We start from the raw sequence: 5,922 nt of genomic DNA, 5'->3' as shown, positions 1-5,922 counted from the left end.
ATCTCTTGCTGATCCCTGCTTCTCTCCTCCCTTTCTAAGGTGACTAGTAAGAGGACCTGTCAACACTCCCTCTCTGTGTGACATGAGTGCCAATGCACCGCACGTGGGTGTCAGTGGGGGACACAATTTCTGGTGACAGCTGGTATGTCAGACTGTTACATGCATTTTAAAAGTCTTCATAAAATATGTTGATTAGAAAGCAAGTCCCAGGCCTTATTCTGCCTATAAGGAGCACTCTCACTATGAAGTTGTGGCCTGGGACTCTTACAGCTTCAGCAGTTGGTGAAACATAGTAGTTTAAAGGGCTGCCCCGTGAAGTTCTTTACCAAGATGACTGCTATGGATTTGCTAAATTTTAATCTGCCACAAGCCCTTCCCCCCCAAGAAATCCCTATCCAGTCAATAGTGATATTCACCAAGGAGTAAAAGGATATAAAAGATGAAAGAGAAAGCATGTCAGAAAACAACACAATTACACCTGGAAGAGGCATCAGGAGATGTCCAGCCCCATAGCAGAATCTGCTACAACTTCTATTATTGCCAGAGGATGTTTCCTCATTGTTCCTGAAGGCCTCCAACAATGGAGATTCAATAACCTCCCCACGCAAACTCTTCCAGTGCTGGGCTACTCTTACCATGATAGGACCATCTCTCTTGCCAGCACTTACCGTCTTTAGTCTTTGTGCTACCACAGGCATAGGAAACAGGCTATTATCTCCCTCTTTGCAGCAGCCCATATATACAGAAGGCTATAATAACCACAAATCACGTTGCTGCCATCTACCCCAAATAACACCAATTCACTCAATACATACTCATCAGTCGTGTTATCTGGGACTGTTTATTCAGTCTTGTTGCTGTCCCTCTGCATAGTCTTGTTGATTTACACCTTTCTCGAGGTATAATCCCTGTGACTTGACATGGTACTCCAGACAAGGAAGGATTTGGTTTTTATACATTCTGCAGGCTATATTCCTCTCTATTCACCCTGGAATACTACATACCACCACAGTCATGACAGTGACACATGTACTGGCTTGTGGGTCCCTGCAACCGTCAGAATTTTTTCTGAATAATTGCTCTCTAGGAAGTTATTCTCCAGCCTTTATCATTAAAGTTGGTTACTCCTAAGAGTGGTATATAGAACATGACCTTATTGAACTGCAACCATTCTTTTTATGATTACTTCTCCAACTGATCAAGACCACTTTGAATTGTAGCCCTCTCTTTCATAGCATCTTTCATCCTTACCAGCTTAGTACCTTCTACATACATTGTTATCTCACTCAGTGCCATCATCTAAACCATTAACAGAAGTACAGAATAGCTCTTGCAAAGAAGCCACCTCTGGGATCCTCCCAGCTCATGCTTCCTTTCTGACAGTGGACTGTTCCTAAACACTTTCCTAGTCATCTTCAATCAGTATTTCAGGTATCATATAGCACTGCCCTCCAGACAAACCATACTAAAATTGGTGGGTGGGGGTGGAAGGTGCACACCTCTGTAGATACCAGGCTGTACAGAGACAATCACTTATGCGTGTGAGATCTTCTGGCACCCAGGCCTCTGCCTACCTGCCCAGGGTAGCAGCGGCAGTACAGTCCCTCATGTTATCAGCAGCATCCACTTTATTGGGAGAGGCCCAAAAAAACCAGAGGCACTTTGACTTTCCCAATGTCATCTGTTGATCCCTTTCACCCTCTAAATATTTTCTTTCAGTCCTTCTTTTATTACTAATGTACACAAAAACCAAGTTCTTACCACCTGTTGCACACCTGGATACTTTAATCTCATTTTGTGCTTCAAGACTTCTGATTTTACTGTCCCTACCTGCTATTTTTTTATCCTTGTTCTTGGAAATCTGACCTACTTCCCACTGTGCAAAAAAACTTCTTCCCTTCAGGGGCCACAAAGAGCTCACAATTTAGCTACATTGGTCTTCTACTGCACTTCCTTAACTCTCTTCCTTATTGGAAGAGTTTGCACTTAATATCTTTTCTTTAAGAAGCTGCCAGCTCTCCTTAACACCTTTTTCCTTTACACTTGCCAGAATCTTGCTACACTGCACAAGCTTGTAAAATGCAGAAGCCTATTTTATATTGCAAACAGGCTAATGGGATAGTTTTACATTTGCAGCAACACCACCCAGTGTAGTAAACTAATGTCATTGAGCTGACACTACAGACCAGTTTTGAGCAAAGATGAGCTGTTTTTAAGTAGAAGAGCATGTAACAGATAATTAAGCTGAAGGAAGAGCCTGACGCAGGTACTGCCATCAGATGGCTACCGTAAGATAAAATATGGGCACATTTTTAATGTATATATGGAATATCCCATTTCATGCAATAACAAGGAAAATTTGGGACAGGCTGTCAAAGCTGAAGTGATTTGGACTGTTATCTCTGAGTGTCCTCTTTAAATAAATGATCTGTTTTCTAACTTGTCAGTAGGTATCTGTTCTGAGGATCAGAAGTGCAGCTACAGAATCATAGAATCATCTAGGTTGGAAAAGACCTTTAAGATCATCACGTCCAACCATTAACCTAGCACTACCATCCCACCACTAAACCATGACCCTAGAGAGACCATCACTCAATGGAGTGCTGCCTCATTTGTTACAGGTCTTCAAAGGCATAGTAGAATCAGAAGAAAGAGGCTCTGGACAACTGGAAATGAGCATCATCCTTTGAGAAAGTATTGTATGCTAGCCTCTCCTCCACAGTTCTTATGTGCTGCTAGGGAAGCCCTTTATGCTAAATCTTGACTCAGCTGGTCACCAAATAAGTATTCCTTATTTCTTTGGCCTTCAGTTTCAAGCCCAGAGGCCGATTGCAGAGCTCCTGAGCACTCACTAATGCCACTGAAATCAACAGGGAATGTGCCTTGATCGCACAAAATGCATTAGTCCAAGAAATCGGGTCATTCAATGGGGCCCCCAAATTAGCAAATACTCTCAGTCCTGTGCTTCAACCACCAGGCTTCACTCCTGATTTATAAAGCCGAGATATCGCGTCACCTCCTCAGAATTGCTAACAATATATTAACATTTCTGAGGCACTCAGAAACTACAGTGAAAGAGCAGAATAACAATTTGCACAAGGAAATGACTGATTTTGTCTTCCAAGCAAGGTTTGAATAGTGTACAGAAGAAAAAAAAAAAAAGAAAAAATTATAGGGCAACACTTGGAAAAGTATTTTGCATCGACTCCTAAGTGGCTCCTGAAGGCTGCCCAATCTATGCACTCTATAAGACAAATCTCTGGAAGACAAGGCTCCACTTAGATAATAACAGATGCGATATAAATCTGACTGCATTTGCCTCGAAAGCAAAAAACCAAAACCAAACATTCACCCTAAAAAATGCTCCTAATTGCATAAAGACTGTATATAGCGCATTCACAGAGAGGGGCCCAGTTACTGAACAAAAAGCCTGTTAACTATAATGTTCTAACTACAACACTAACCATAGCATTGCCTTTTTAGCACTCTACTTTATGTCAGTAATGTTCCCTTAACATATTTTTGGTGTGTATAGTATTATATGCATATAAATGCTGCAAGGAAGGAAAGACAATTTTGGCCATAAATTATTTTACTCTGTCTCTTTAAACTGGGTACACAAAAACATGTTTGTGTTTATTGGAATAGCATCAGCGTGACTGACAGTGTATAGTGGATTTCATTTATCAGGTTTTCCTTACCGTTTCTGCAAACACTTTCCTCCTAATTGCATAACCTATGTTACAGGTTCATATAGCAGGAATAAAAATGGATTTGGTATGAGAATGAGCCTGAAGTATCTTAGTGAAGGATGAAGTGTCACCTCTCTCCGAATGGACAAAGTACTGGCTGCATCTGAGAATCCTCAAGCTTATAAAAATCACTAAAAAAATTACCATGGGAGGCAGCTGTAATATTTTCAGGGGTGGGATTTTGGTTTTTAGGCGGGGAAGGAGGTTGCTTTTAAGTCAAATGCAATCAGACTCATGTTCCATCTAGCATTATCTAAATACTCAACAACTGCTCTGTGCTTCCTTCTCCTGTGTAATCAACCATTTCTGACTGCGGTACAGTAACGCTGCATGAAAACTACTGGCAGCATGGTAATCTGCTGCAGCATACCTGCACAGTGCTACCGAGTTCGCACAATCACAGACGTGCCATCAGAAAAAACAAAGAAAATTGGAGGGATTTGCTTCCAAACAAATCCTTTAAAACACCCGTGATTTTAAAACAGAAAACAAAATAGTGTTTGCAGATGAGCAGCATCTTTGCAATTGATGCAAAAATTCCCTCCCTGTTAAGCTGTTCCTTAGGTTGGCCCTTCAGACCCAGTTATTGGCTTGTTTGTCCCTGAGTCAGTTTGGATTGCTGTGTATTACTAAATAATTCAGGCAAGTGACTCTTCCCTAGCTCTGCGAACACCTCCTGTCCCCGAGGTTAAATCCCTTTCCCAAAGAGAGTGGCCATATTCAAACTGCTTATGGTTGTGGTGCATGTTCACCTCCTGAACTGTGCCCAGACCATGCTTGGGGGACAGCTAATCAATGCAGGACAAAACCATGCTAAGAAGCATGTCAATATGGACATCTGTAGGACCTGCTCATGCATTAATATTCTGTCCCTGGTTTATTCAGGGGTATAACTGTAGCCTTGTGTGATTCATAAATCATTTGCTCCTTTTCTGAGTTTGTCACTATCAGGCTAGACTGAACGTCTGGAAGCCAGCAACGACTGCCTGAAGCAGGGGGAAGGGTAGCAGCACCGCGATGTTCCCTCAGAAACCTTCTCTTCTTCCTTTGGTAGAAAAATGAAGGATGAAGGTTTGCAAACCGCAGAAGTTAATGCAGCCATGCACTCTTAAAATACCTGGAATAGGTGAATCTTCAAAGAATCTAAAGAGCACCTCTAAAGACCTTTAAAAACCTACTAGCTCCAAAACCTACAATATAAATCATTCACTTCCAGAGAACCAGCTGCTAATCTACTCCACGTGCTTTGACAGCACAGCAAGAAATGAAACTATAAAACAGGATCTCAGAAACTTTGTTATCTTAAACTTAGACCTAATCATAGCCTAGTGCTAACAAAACCAATCAAAAAAGATTTACTTCTGCTGGAGCCAACCCTCAGCACTGAAAGCCTGGTGAGACTCAAACAAGGAACTAAGCTCTAGAGCACCTAAAATCCCAAATCCTAACAGTAAGTCCAACACTAATTCTGGCATTAGTCATACTTTGCAAACACCATTTGCCTTCATGTAAATCCTCAGCTTTCTTCTTGCCCTGCAGGCTTTGCAGGATCCAGCTTTAACTGGAATCCCATGCCAGTGCCCCCTGACCTCTAAGCCCTAGCCTCAACCCTATAACCCATGCTAATGAGTGCCATTTGTTCCTCTCACCTCCAGCCCTTCTTCTGCACTCATGGACACTGCAGTATCCAGAGTTTGGTCCAGCTCTGGATTCCCCCCACCCCCATTCTTTTCCCTCTTTGAGGAAATTTTTGGGGTATGTTCCCAGTGCATGGCATCCTTGTCCAAGCCCTTGGGCATGCCATGCAGTACTGGTGATAGCTCTAGGGGGAATGGGTCTGGGCTTTCTCTCCCTGGATGAGCTCCAGAAGTGATGAGCAGGCAGCAGTGCTGGCACAACAGTGGGTTAATTTGTTCATCTTCTTATTTTCAAAGAGGGTTGCTGTCCTTGTCTTGCTAGAAGTGCACTTGTGCTTAGGTATTGCCACCCTGCTTAAGAAATTGCATTTTAAAATTTAATTTAATTTAATGAAATTCAATGAAAAAACAGAGAGAAAGTTTGTAGCACAAAGACAAGACTCTATCCCCGTCCCTCAGACAGGAATTATTTGTAAAATCTTTTCATAAGATTACTTGTTCAACCCTGCTTGTACCACTTGATTGACAGGTCA

The 5,922-nt window shown here is 42.1% G+C and overlaps 1 protein-coding gene across 1 annotated transcript in view; it reads right to left on the bottom strand.

Annotated features, from left to right (window-relative positions):
• TBXAS1 (thromboxane A synthase 1) overlaps positions 1-5,922 on the bottom strand; it is a 252,009-nt gene that overhangs the window by 106,763 nt on the left and 139,324 nt on the right. The gene's annotated exons all lie outside the window — the stretch shown is intronic.

The sequence above is a fragment of the Egretta garzetta genome, unplaced genomic scaffold (assembly GCF_000687185.1).
Source record: "Egretta garzetta isolate BGI_Z169 unplaced genomic scaffold, ASM68718v1 scaffold321, whole genome shotgun sequence".
NCBI lineage: Eukaryota > Metazoa > Chordata > Aves > Pelecaniformes > Ardeidae > Egretta > Egretta garzetta.
The sequence above is the reverse complement of the archived record's forward strand: the minus strand, read 5'-3'. Positions and strand labels throughout refer to the sequence as shown.